Here is a 14,930-nt window from a genome sequence, read left to right on the forward strand (position 1 = left end):
TTGGATCACCAAATAGGCAGCATACACCAGCTGATATGAGGCCCCCAACACACATACAGTAGAGGACTTCCAGGTCTGTGCTCATTCGGAGATGATGCACCTAACCCTCAAGAGAATGGAGGCCACAGGGAGTTTAGAGGTCATGTGGGGTGCTGGGTGGGGACATCCACGTGGAGACAGGTTGTGGGGTGGGATGTGGAACAGCCAAAGAGTGGATGGGGTGGGGCAATAAAATTTGGAGTGTAAAAAGTAAATTAATTAATTAAAGAATAAAAATAAGAAATGGAACAAAGTATTAGCCTCTGTGTGTTTGAGGAGACTCAGAAATAATTTGGGTAACAGTAATGCCTATAAGACATTGGATAGGGCAAACCAGTCTGCCTCATTCTGTTGTTCTATATATCTACCTAAGCTATAATATATTATTCTAACTACTGAAGATCTCCTGAGCTGAAACAGACCTAAAGGAAGCTAACACATGTTCTTCAAATTCATCTTCTCTGTTGTTTCATTTTCATGTAACTTTTTTGACTCAACTACCCAGTTTCTGTATGACAAAGCAATCTGTTGGGATTTTGATAAAATCTATAGTAACTCTTTAGATCATGTCAGAGAAAAAATACTATCTCCAAAATACTGACTTTTTAACTGCATCATGATATAATATTCCTCTATTTCATTGATTTTCTCTAATTTAAAAATGTTTTTCCTTATAAAGAACATATATATTCAATAGACTCATGCTTATCTGATATTTTGGATGCTGTGACAAATTATGCTATAAAAAAATCAAAGAGCATGTTTTTGTTAATAGTTTACAATTATTATTTTCAAAATAGAATTGGTTTTTGTACCTCCAAACTACATCTATACATTTTGGAAATTCTCCCTAGTAATTCAGATCATATTAGACTTGTTGAATTGTCTGTACACCCCAAGCATATCATATAAAAGTGAGTGCTATCACTTCAAGTTCAATAGCCTTTGTCTCATTTCCACCATTATCAAGTTGATTGGGGTCCCTGGTAGCTGAAAAATGTATTCACAAGGGCCATGTCTCTCTTGCTCAGCTTGGGACAAAGGCCTTTAATATTTCAACATTGTATATTGGTAATATTTGCAGACACTTTTAAAGAGATTAAAAGTCATCTTTTCTATTTTTACTCCATTCGAGTTCTTATTATAAACTAAATGTTAAATTTTATAAAATAATTTCAGCTATGTATAGATATTAAGATGGTTATATGGTTTATGGTTTTTCCCTCCCCAGTTATGTAACAGGTTACATTAATTTAAAATGTGAAGCCAACCTTGATAACCTAAAATTAAGTAAATGTGGCTTTCATATACTATTCTTTTTATGTATTTCTAAATTTGTCTAAATTACCCATTAACTTGCAAGAGATGAAACTATAATATTTCCTCTCTTTTTATTGCAATTCTTGTAGACTAGTAGATTCTCAGTAGAATATGATGTATACAATTTGAACTATATGATATTTAAGTAACCCTTATTAAATAAGGTAGGAAAAATCATCCCTTTTCTTTTTTCCACAAAAATTTGTACCGTGCTGATGCAAGCTCACTAATAAATGTTTGGAGCCTGGTTTTAAACCCTAGCAAAACTCTCTGGTTTGTAATTCTTTTCCTAGGATGATTTGAATAAATCGATTCAATTTCTTTAGTAGATATTACATTATGCAAATGTTCACTTTAGAAGTTTACCCATTAAATGAACAGATTCAAATATATTGGGATATAGATTACATTTCCTAACACAGTTTATTTTTCTTCTAATGCTCTTTTTTAGTACTGTTATATCTGAGCAGTGATAAGCAGAATCAATCCCTGTATTTATTGTTTGTGTCTCATCTTCTTGTTTCTCTTGGTTGCTCCATTATGGAAATTTTGGCTGTGATAATCTTATGGCAAGCACTATTGTTTACATTTGTTGAGCCTTCTGCTATATGTTCATTTTTAACTTTATTCCTATATGATTTCATTCCTTTGTAAAAATTTAGTTTTTGTAAGTTTTTCTACATCATTGAGAGAGATGCTTGAATAGCTGATTTCAGGCTTGTAAAAATACTTTTGAAATAATGGCTGCATGTGTCCCTCATTGAAAAGATGTCTGCATCCATCTTTTTTTTTTCTCTTGTATCATTTACTTCAAAATGTTTTCTAGTACTCTGTGTTGTGCTTAGAATGTAAAATGAATCCCACAGGCTTGTGTGTTTGAAGAGCTTATGCCTACTGTTTTAGAAAGTTGTAGAATCTTTAGGAAGTGGGATCTACCGAGAGGAAATAGCTTTTATGAGAGCTAGGGTCTAACTTTTGAGCTATAGCCTGAGTACTCTGCTTCCTGAGTACCAACGTCGTAGCCATTGCTATAGCTTGCCATACATGTCTAGCACCATGCCTAACCCACCGTCATGGGCTACATCTTCAAACCATGAGCCCAAATGAACTCTTCCTTCCTAAATTTGTTTACATCAGGAGTTCCAGTGTATTAGCAAAGAAAGAAAAAGTAATGGATTCAATGTAATTTCCACTTTGATCCATGAATGTTGTGAAGGATTTTTTAAATTATTTTTACTGTTTTAATGTAAAAATAATTTTGAGAATTTTATACATATGTACTATACTCACACCATTTCTCCTCTTCCCTCTCTCCCTCCAAGTCCTTCTAAGCTCTGTCTCTAGGATTAGAGACCTCTTATTCTTTAATTATTGTTGCACACAAACACACACACACACACACACACACACACAGCCGTCTGAGTACATGTAGTATTGCTCATAGGTGTATCTGTTTAGGGATCATTGATTGGAAGTAGATAACCTATGAGGAAGGGAGCTTGTCCCTGGAGAAGAATTATTCTTGCTCTCTCAGCAGCCATAAATTTCTTACTGTTCTTTATCTAGGTAACCCCACCATTGTTAACATATCAACTTTCTATTGTCATTGTATAGGTTTTAGTAAACCACATTTTCGAGATCCCATGGATTCCCTTTTATATAGTGAAGACACAATCTCACAGTAGACTTCCTGGTTCCCTAACTCTTAAAATATTTTTTCCTCATCTACTGTGAGGTTCCCCAGGCCTTAGTTGTAGAGGCTGAGTTGTAGATCTCGTGACTGTGTTGGGCATTGCACAGTCAGTTGCTCTCTGGAGTTTGTTGAGTTTCTGTAATGTTTCCCATCTGCTACAAAAAGAAGCTTTTTTTTTTTTTTTTTTTTTTGATGAGGGATTAGAGCTACATTCATCTGTGGGGATACAAATAAGTGCCTTGACTCAATTTAGAAATCATATAGCTTTAGCAAAATGGCAATAATAGGGTCTCCTCGAGAATCTATGCCCCCATCAACCATGAGTAGTTGTCTAGGTTTTTATTACCAGACATGACTTCTTTCATATTTAGTGGACCTTAAGTCCACTAGACAGATGTTGGTTGTTGCTAAGATGGGTACCACTATTGCATCTGGGAATATCTTACTCTGCTGGTCATTGCTGTGATTTACAGGCTATCCACTTGGGTAAGACCACTGATCTGATCTTATTTCAATAGCTTGCAAAACACCTTTGGGTATCATGAGAACTGGTCCTCACAGAGACAATTTCCTGATCAGTTCCAGCTCGGTTTCTCCAAGTCCTCTCTGTGGTGACTTCAGCAATAAGGACTTACTTCAAGTTCTGGAAGGCCACCAAGAACAATGGCAATGCCCTCCATTGTTTGGGAAGTATCTCGGGCTACTTCCTTGACTGAAAGTTCAAGTGAGATTTCCCATGCCTGTCACTGGAGTATTTGTCAGTCTGTGGCTCTTGGGGGAGCACTATCACCCCAAGAGGCATAACTTTATTCAAATATAGTTTAATATAAAGCTAAAATAATTTGGTTCTCTGTATTAAAAAAAAAACTTAATCCTATTTGTCTCTCCTGTTCCTCTCTCTCTCCAATATTGCCCTATCTCCCTACTTCTCAGTTAAATATTCATCCCAGTTTTCCAATTTATTATGTTATACTACTTGTGTCTTACAAGTGCTGATTTTTAATTTAATACAGATTTTTTTTTTGCCTACTATAGATTAGTTTCATGGTGTGAAGAAAAACTTCTGTGAGTAACTCAGTTATTTGTCCTTGTGACTTGCATTATGTTTCAACACTTTGGTCTTCATTCACAGTTGCTTTTCTGAGTTTATTATTTACTATTAATAAATAGTCCTGCTGCTCTAGAAAGTGCTATTTGTTTGTGACTATTTGCTGCAGTGCTTTATGTGTGTAAATTAGATTGGGTTTAATAACCATGTATGTGTGTATTCCTTACCCTTAATGACTGTCTTCTGTTCTAATAGCTACTGAGGGAACCATGACTATCTCCTAACATTATAACAGTGGTTTTATTCTTCTGTTTTCCTTATGATGACATTTTGAATCTGTGTGGATAAGACCATAAACACTTAGAATATTCTGACTTCTTGTTAAGCAAGATATTCTATTATGAGGAGAGAACACTGGTCTTTAAGCAAACTCATTACATTAAAATGCATGGTCTGAACTACTGAAATCGTTCTCTTTCCATTTGAATTTGCATTAACTGATTTTTTTATCTTTTTATTTTTCAAATTCATAAATGAAATGAGCCCTGTGTCTCTTAAAATCACCAAGCAGTTATTTTTAATCTAGCCTAATGTTTTGCTTTTTTAAATTAAATGTTTGATCATTTTTCAATGAAAAATAGTAATTGGTTTTGCAGTTATTTACTCTTACACTTTTATTTCTCAATTCATCTATAGCACAATTTCTTATGCTCTGCTCTCAAGTAAGTGGCTTTTCTTATACTACCCTCTACGATCTCACTAGTTTTATAGAATTTTAAACCATTTTTAGTAGTTATAAACTAGTATTTACCAGGTTTAAACTATTATTCCCTATTGAATGTAGTATTTTATCAATTAACATTAGAAATTTTATTTTTATAATTCAAAAATGCTGCAGCAGTAACCCTATATTTCACTTTGACTTGTGTGTTGTGTAAATTTTTTCATACTTAGCCTTCACAAAACATATTTGCCATCCTGAGGCTGATCTTCTATTAAAATGTAATTATATTCTTTCGCTTTTTATTCACGGCTGCTTTTCTGAGTTTCTCTATGATATTGTCTTCTTCCTTCTGAAAAGCTCCCTCATCACCTTCTTCAGTGATTACAAGTATTTTTCCTTCGCTGTTGCACAAGCTGACACCTACCCCTTGCCCAGATCAGCCTTCTGTCAGGTTCCGGAGACACTGACAGCATTCCATCTTAAGGGTTCATTATAGTCTTTTCAGACAAAGGGTATCTTTTTAAGCATAAAAAAAAGGCACTCACTCAGCATTCCTGCAAAATATCTCCAAGGTGCTGCACTCATTAATTCTCTGCCAACTTTCTCTCATGCAATTTGAAATAATATTAGGTAAATGTTATTACACTTTTATACCCTGCCCTTGAATTGATCCTTTTAGCATTATAAAATATCTTCAGCAATACTTCTTGCTTTTTACTTTACTTGAATGATATTTATTCAACAACACCAGAATTTTAATCAGCATTTGCCATTTCATTTTTAAAAATTTCAGCCTTTATTTATGTCTACGTTTTAGTTATGTTTTGTGGGGGAGGGGGGGCTGAGTGTGTAGCTCAGCAGAGGGAGTATTCTTCTCATGTGTAAAGCCCTAGGTTTAATCTTCAGTGCCATGTGTGTGCATACACACACACAACGCACACACACAGAGAGAGAGAGAGAGAGAGAGACAGAGACAGAGACAGAGACAGAGACAGAGACAGAGACAGAGACAGAGACAGAGAAAGAGAGAACAAATTTTGCTTCTTACAAACAGTTGGGTCTATTGAACTGCTGTGCTTCCTGGTCCTTTATGCTGTATTAATCTGTTTATTCTCCTCAGATTCCATCATCCTACCAAAATCTAAAGTGTTGCGGGAAATATTAAAAAAAAAAAATGAACGCTCCAACTCTCCACACTCCTGCTTCTCTCAACCCACCAACAGGGCTCCAGCTGGGTGAATTCAAATGGGCGGTCTCTCTGCCCACCAACTCCCTGGCGCAACCCCAGTACCTCTTGCTACCATGAAACGCAACAACACCTCATGCACCCCATGGTCAGCCATCTCAACACCTAATTACCCAGTACAATCAAATCTCCTAAAACTTATGATTATGGTTAACCAATCAGATTTATGTATCAGTGATAATCACAATTTACTGGCTACCAATACGATAATTTCAGAGCCGATTGATAATGATATAAGCTTTATTCCAAATTTTCTAACCTTATGAAATCAACACATCAGCTTCCATTCTTCTTTATCCCTCTCTCCTGAGACACTCTCTGTCTCTGCCCTCTTAGCTCCGCCTCCCTTTTCCCAGTCAAATCAGAGGCCTCCTCTGTACTAATGTAACTGGACAGAAAAAAATCCTGCAACATTAAAGTTCATTCTTTTAAACAGCTTTGAAAAATGTTTAGCTGTTTGTAATCTTTCTGCAGATGGACGTTTCCTCCCCTCATTTCCTACCTCGGCCTGCAACTTTTAATAAAAGTCTATCTATCTTCTGACACCGGTCTTTGTAGCTAGGAACACCTCCTTCCGGTGTTTCACCTAGTCAGCGTTTCCGACAGCATTCTAGGTAGTCTCATGAGCATCAGCTTCTAGGTTTCTAATCATGACCATCAGTATTTAAATCTGTTTCCAGTTTTATCTTTATTTTCATATATGGAGGCTCCAGGTTATTGTTCTGAAATGTACTGTGATTTTATTGCCACTTTCTATGTTTTCATGTATTTAAACGTGGAATACCATTTTCTAATTTTGTATAGTGATTTGCAAATCCTTATGCTGTTATTTATGAAGCATATAGCTTCAGGGTGGCATATTTATTTGTACATGCTGTGCGTTCTTGTTCATTCATCTCAGACCTTCCCTGTGGTAAAACCTTCAGGCATAGGCATAGAGTGAACCTGTCTTTCTTCAAACAATAATTTGAAATGGTGGGGTTTTTTCCCCAATGTATACAACAAGTCAGCCAAAATTCCATGGGAGAGCTAGGGTCTGGTTTTAAAGCACAAGGAAAAAAATTGTTGGCATTTTTTTCCCTCTCTCCATCTGTGAACAAGGTCAAGACATTTAAATCACATGGATACAGCCCAGCCCCTCCTTCTCTTCCTCCTCCTTCTCCTCCCCCTTGTTGCCCTCCTCTTGCTTCTTTTCCCCTTTCTCTTTCTTCTCCTTCTTCTCTTCATCCCTCTCTTTCTTCATCTTTCCACTAACGTAGAAGTTGGTAGCTTAATTTAATCCTCATATCTCCTATTGGTTTCCTCATAGCAAATACACAGTAGGATTTATCTGTAACATGTTTTTGTTGAATTATAAAGTTAGGTGTTTGGTGGCCGGTATTTGGCAATGGTCTCCCCTGGATACAGAAACCAAATGCGTAGGATTGTGAAGCAGTTGTCTTATTCTGGTGAGGACAGAAACCACTTACAAACATGGTCTAGATCCATTCCTTCTCTAACATAGTCAGTGTTAGCATTCTTTTATTGCCTTGTCTTTCTCATTACTTTACCATGTTATTTCTAGAAGAAGAAAACTCTCTCAACTCAAGACTCCTGTGTGGCTACCTTGAGCAGAAAAGAAACCTACAGATGAGCAAAACACAGGATGCCCAGTAAATTGGTTATTCAATAAATGACTGTGATTGCAAGCTGGTACAACCACTCTGGAAATCAGTTTGGTAGTTCCTCAGAAAATTGGACATAGTACTACTGGAAGATCCAGCAATACCTCCCCTGGGCATATACCCAGAAGATGTTCCAACTCGTAATAAGGACACATGCTCCGCTATGTTCATAGCAGCCTTATTTATAATAGCCAGAAGCTGGAAAGAACCCAAATGTTCCTCAACAGAAGAATGGATACAGAAAATGTGGTACATTTACACAATGGAGTACTACTCAGCTATTAAAAACAATGAATTCATGAAATTCTTAGACAAATGGATGGATCTGGAGGTTATCATCCTGAGTGAGGTAACCCAATCACAAAAGAACACACATGATATGCACTCACTGATAAGTGGATATTAGCCAAGAATACTCAATACTTAGAATACTCAAGATACAATTTGTAAAACTCAAGAAGGAAGACCACAGTGTGGATACTTCATTCCTTCTTAGAATGGGGAACAAAATACCCATGGATCCAGTTACAGAGGCAAAGTTCAGAGCAGACCCTGAAGGAATGACCATCAAGAGACTGCCCCACTTGGGGAATCTATCCTATAAGCAACCACCAAACCCAGACACTAGGCAGATGCCAACAAGAACCTGCTGACAGGAGCCTGATATACCTGTCTCCTGTGAGGCTCTACCAGTGCCTGGCAAATACAGAAATGGATGCTCACAGCCATCCATTGAATGGAGCACATGGTCCCCAATGAAGGAGCCAGAGAAATACCCAGGGAGCTGAAGGGGACTAAAGCTCCATTGAAGGAACATGAATATGAACTAACCAGTACCCCCAGAGCTCCTTGGGATTATACCACCAATCAAAGAAAACACATGGTGGAACATGTGGCTCTAGTTATATATGTAGCAGAGGATGGATGGCCTAGTCGGTCATCAATGGGAGGACAGGCCCTTGGTCCTGTGAAGGCTCTATGCCCCAGTATAGAGGAATGCCAGGACCAGGAATAGAAGTGGGGAACAGGAGGTGGGGGAGAGGATAGGGGATTTTCGGAGGGGAAATTAGGAAAGGGGATAACATTTGAAATGTAAAAAAAAAAAGAAAATATCTAAAAAATTAAAATAATAATAAATAAATAATTAAATGACTTTTTGAAACATAAATACAATGCGTGGTGCCTACCTATATACAAAGTTTATTACTGTCTATCTGAACAGACTATATTTGGTAACCCATACCCTGCAAGGCAGACATTTTACATTTGAAAAATGGGAAAGTGGTTATTTAATTTTCAGTTATAAAGATAATGAAGATTGGCAGGTGATGGTGGTGGTGTGTGCCTTTAATCCCAACGCTCAAAGCAGGAGCAGGCAGATCTCCATGAGTTCAAGGTCAATTTGGTCTATAGAGCCAGTTCCAGGACAGCTGAAACTACACAGAGAAACAAATGTCTTGAAAAATAAAACAAACAAACAAATGATGTAAAGGTCTTAACAATTTTTTTTCAGAAACCATTTAAAGCACAGTATTCAAACTAAAAGAACCTGAGTTCAGTGAATAGAAAGTTCTAGACCAGCCCAACATATGTTTAGCAAGTCACTGCATGCTAAAGTCAGAAATTAATAACCAACTTGGAGCCAAGAACAATCAACTGCTGATGAACATTAATACTTTTTCAATGATAAATAAGACCTATGAAACAATGTTTGGAAACAATAATGAAAGTGCTACCTAAAAACTTAAGGATGGTAGTCAAAATTGGAAACCAGACAATTATTAATAATCTGCGAAACTAACGTTTCTCAAATTTACTTTATAAACTTGAATAGGATAGAATTAATGCCTCACAATAAAAGTATTTTGAGCCATGAAGGAAAAGTTTGGGTTTGGGGAGAGAATAAAGTACATGATTTAAGATGGGGAGGAGTGTTTGTTTAGTTTTGTTCTATTGAGTTTTATGCTTCCTTTAGGCCTATCTTGAAAAACTTACAAGTTAAACTCCTAACTCAGTGTCAGCATCCTTATTAACTTGATGCTCTCAATATCTACTAGTTAAAACATAACATTAGTCCCAGAATACAGTAATAATAATAATAATAATAATAATAATAATAACTCTATTAAAAACTCTTGGCTTAAAGCCTTGCAGTAACTTTGTTTTATGGAGTAAATGCTAATGTTTTCAGCAATCATTGTAGACCACTATCCTTGCAACTCCACCTCCTTCTGCCCCACACCTGGTCCCTTTTATCTAGGGACATGCTTTCAAGTCATAACAAACAATGAGCCGCCTTGGGCACTATGTTCTAATTATTGTCTGTACTTGGAGCTCTCCCTGATAATACCCTTCCCAGAGTTTAATCAGATGGCATTATTATAGTCTAGCTTCTCTTGATTCTTCAAAACTATTGGCCCTCCTCTCTTCTAGTGCTCCTGGCCTCTACTTCCTGAAGTATTTATGTTTTCAATTATTCCATGTAATTCATCATTTTCCAGTTATTTTTTATGCTCTGCTTCCTCCTGCCATGAGTATATAAGAACCAAGGCCTTTGTCCACTTTACTCAACAACACACTCAATAGTCAGGAGCACTACCTATCACACGAGAAAATAGGATTCATAAATGCATGGCTAATGAACATTCAGTTTGAATTAAGATGGGAATGGGGCAGATTCAAGCAATACAAACAGAAAAGAGTTTTAGAGTCTGTGTTACCTTCATTAATATACTTCATAGCTAGGCACAAAGCATGGCTCCTGATCCATGGAAGACAATTTCATGCTGAAAGCCATTGAGGCAGAAAAGTCTTTCTAAATGTTTTTCTCACAAGAACTCTCTAAAATAAAGTTTGGAAGAGTTTGAGTTAAAACTCATTTCAGCAGCACAGGTTACAATTCTTGAGACTTAAGGACATAGAAGACAAACGAACTAATTTGACACAAGGTAAAATAATCCCCTCTTTGAACTAACCCTCACCAAAAAATATTTCAGCACTGGTCAGTCCACTCCTTTTTTCCATACATTTCAGTTTTCTAAAGGATTTTCTTTCTGTTTTCTGCTCTCCTGAGTCTCTTGACAGATTAGAAAATGATGACAGAGAGACTCCACAATTTAAGAAATAAATCAAAATGTTGTGTGCCTCTGGAGTCATTCCTGGTAGCCTATCTCTCTTATACCTTCATTCTTGGAAACAGGATAGCTAAAGCCAGCTCCACAGAGACTGCTTATGCCACTAAGGCCATTAGGTTGGCCATGAATAATGTACTAAGCACATATGTTTGATTGGCTCTTTTATTCACAATTGTGGATGAATAGCAAATCTATGTAATACCATTGATTAGCCTCTTCATTCTAATTTTGACAAATGCACATAGACTCAATGAACACCCATGCCTATCACCCATGTGAGCAAATATTACATGTCCATTAATGTTTCCTGTGTAGTCTGACTTTGCATTAGACTCTGCATGTTCGTGTCCTGGATGCTCCATTGTAGTGCTGCTTTGTAAGCCCTTTAGAAAGCAAGGGTACTCTTGGCAAAAGTAGACCACTGAGTCTGAGCCTTTGAAGTTCTATCTACCTTCCATTCTCAATTCATGTTTTCTGTTTTCTGCTTCACACCTTATGAATAGGTCCTCCATTCACCTCTATAATCATAGATAGACACTCACCTTGATACACCTTTGGCACCATGGTGGATCACTTAGGAACCATGAGCAAAATGGTGAAGATGATGATGACGATGACAATGATGATAATGATGATCACAGTAACAGAAGCATAGATAGCACATTTTTTCTCTCTCATATATACTTCAAATTTCAAGGACTGTCTGATATAAGCAACAGGCATGCCTGAGACAGAACAAGATGAGAAAGATGAAAATACAATGAGAATGTTGTCTCCGGGCTGGGAAGATGTTTTGATCAGCAACAAGCTGAGCTCAATTCCTGGAATCACATATTTTAAAAAAAAAAAAGTCCTTCTAAGCCCAGTGCCAAGGTGGAGATGTGTGTATCCCTGAGACTCAGTGCCTGGCCAGCCTAGCCTTAGTAGGTTTCAGGCCAACAAAAAGAAAAACATCATCTGAATGATAACAACAACGCTTGCCTTTTTCTGCTCTCTATACATACACACACTTGCTCCATGAATGAGAGTCATTGTGTAATAATATGTTACTAGGGATTTTACTAAGTTATTTTTTAATGGAATAGGAAATTTGGTGCACACGGGGTGATCTTAAGTCACACACCCCACACATGTCAAGGGGATCCCAACAGAATGTCTTCAGTTAGTGCTGAAAGGGTTGTAAAGACAATGGGAGGAGCATGGAACTTTAGGGAAAAAAATTACAAAAGATTCTCTTAGAGGAATCATGTGACAAAATGGGAATGACCCATGTTCGCAGCTTCAACAACCAATTAATTATTTTTAGGAATACAGGTGCAGGGGTTGGTGGGGGAGTTAACCAAATATAACCAAGCCCCACTCTGTAGGTGGCTCTCATTGGTGACTTCACTTCCTGGCATGGTTACTTTGTCATATAACATCAGCTGAGTCAGGGATGGAGCTTCACTGAAGTCTAGTAACTTGGTCAGAATTATCCAGGGATTACTAAGACTATCTGAATTCAGACATTCCTTCTAGCTTTACTGGGGCTGTGGATGTTAGCATAGAAATGTGTGAGGGAGACATCTGAGCTCAGGCTCATCTCTCATAGCATCATCACTCCCGCTTCCTAGACAATATCCTAGACAGCAGCCATAGAATGTGTTGTGTGCAGAATTTGGTCTTCCTTATTCTAGGCACCACAAACAAGGGACCTCTTTGACAGTGTCCTAGTGCCCACCTCTCTGAACTCAGCTTCTAGGGGGTACTGACATTAATCATTTGCATAGGAATCAACACATCAGTCTGGGTTCCGCCTGAAGTGCTTGCCTCACTCCTGAGCATTAGACAATGGCCTGACTAAGAAGTGCTGATGGTTCGGCTCAGCCTCGCTCCCTAGGTTAAGTCATCATGTATCTTCTTTTTTCCAAAAGAGGACCTCTGATTTTGTGTTTTCTTCAGGTTATCTTTGCATGCACATATCCTGGTCATAAGGCTCAAGAGACACTTGAGCTGGGATTTAGTTTCTACTAAGTCCACTTTCATGTGAGCATCCTGAAAATAGCTGAAATTAAAAAAAAAAAAAAAGAAGAAGAAGAAGAAAGAAAGAAAAAAAAGAAAATAACAAAACAAAAAACAAACAAAACAAAAATAACTCACCATATATCACAGTGTTATCTCAAGACAGGTAATAAATGGACAACACACAAAAGCAAGTAGCACACAGATAGGAGCCATTCCTATGTGAGCTGAGCTGTTCTTTCCTATCTCATGCAGAGTCATGGATTGGAATGCTAAAGCTTGGGCTGGGTGTACTCACCTCTGTAACAGAACATTGGAATATTTGCAGGTTTTCTCAGCACAGCCTGACTTCTGCTCTTCTCAGACCTGATGGAGGTCCACAGTGAGATGAGCATAGCAATCACAATTTGTCACGTTATACCAGGGTGGAATGTAACATTGATGCCTCCCCGAGGTGTGAACAACAAAGGATTGTTTTTTCTCCCATATGACAAATCTATAACAAATATTCTAGGGACTCGTTTTTTTCTCTCATCATCCCACTCTTCAATCCATATTATTAAGCAGCCACCACTGGAAAATGAGACCGTGCTTCCTACCATGATGAAAATGGACTAAATTTCTGAAACTAAGTAAGCCCCAATTAAATGCTTTCTATTATAAGAGTTGCCAAGGTCAAAATGTCTCTTGCCAGCAACAGAACACTGACCAAAACAGTTACTTAGGTGGTCAGGTCTCCCATTCTCCTGCTATATTGAGAAGCTCTGCATTATGCAGAGATGAGCACATAGATTCACCTTTATAGAAAGGAAGTACAAGAACAGACATGAATAAAGGGATACACAGTCTGGTTTATCAATGTGCCGATTGAGATTTACTGCCAAATACCTAGAGGGGTTAGAAGATATAACCAGAAATGCAACCACTAGAATGCTTGCTGACCCTAAGTCATGGTGGAAGGAGCAGACAAATCCCACTTAAGCTCCAAGGACATGTGGCTTGCCCCATAATCATCTGTAAGAAATACAAATCAAACATCATTCTGTTTCAGGTTGTATCCTGCTCTGAACTTAATGTGATGACTATGGCCAAGGCCCTTTGTAACCTGGGTCCTGTTTCCCTTCTCAGTTTTCCTCTGACTATCTCTCCTCCTGTTATTCAAGGTGCAGATTCCTAGTCTTTTTCAGTGAACACTGTATTCTGCTTTGCTTTGACACCTTCATAAATAGAAGATCTATACAGTTATTGGCTATTATTATTCCTGTTAATCATCTACCTTCTGATTTTCTGAAGAATGTTTATAAAATATGAGGATTCCCAGGAAAAGCCAGAGACAGGGAAGTCAGTCTGAGTGCAGAATTCTCTGTTGATGTTACCACCTGCTCACCCTACCAACACTGTTCCCTCTGGTAAGTTAGGCAATTTAGCTGAGACACTGTTCTCTTTCCAGCTTCTCCATGACCAAGAGGCTGCTCAGTGTTGTCATTCATGAGGTGACAATAGCACTCACTGCTGTCATTTACCAGGTGACAATGGCTGGAGGGATTCTGCAAGTGTATGAGAGAAGAGTAGACAGCCAAGAAGGAGGGAATGCCTGCTAAGAGCCACAATTTCATCCAGCCCGAGGCCACAGAAGCTGAATCTTACTTCCCCTGTTTCACTAATGGGAACCTAAGAAATGATAATCATTCTTGCTTCAGAATACTTACCCATGATTTTATTTTGGTTATTTTGTTGACACTCTGAGCCCATATATGCCTGAGTGTGGGATCAAAAGCTAGGACCACCATCAACTGACCAGGTTATATTCCCATACAGCAAAATAAACCCTCCCCATACCCAGAATATCTTCCTTTTATAGACTATGAAACTAAAAATATGACCATAAATACCCTCATACAAATGAATGAATGGATCCATGGATGGATGGATGGATGAATAGATGGATGAATGAATGGTGACAGGAAAAGAATTAAACCAATAGACACATCTCTGGCTCCAGATCCAAAATCCTCACAACAGTGTTTTTCAGATGGGCAAAGGAGATAGTTACAGAAGTCA

Source organism: Mus caroli, chromosome 7 (genome assembly GCF_900094665.2).
Source record: "Mus caroli chromosome 7, CAROLI_EIJ_v1.1, whole genome shotgun sequence".
In the NCBI taxonomy this organism is placed as follows: domain Eukaryota; kingdom Metazoa; phylum Chordata; class Mammalia; order Rodentia; family Muridae; genus Mus; species Mus caroli.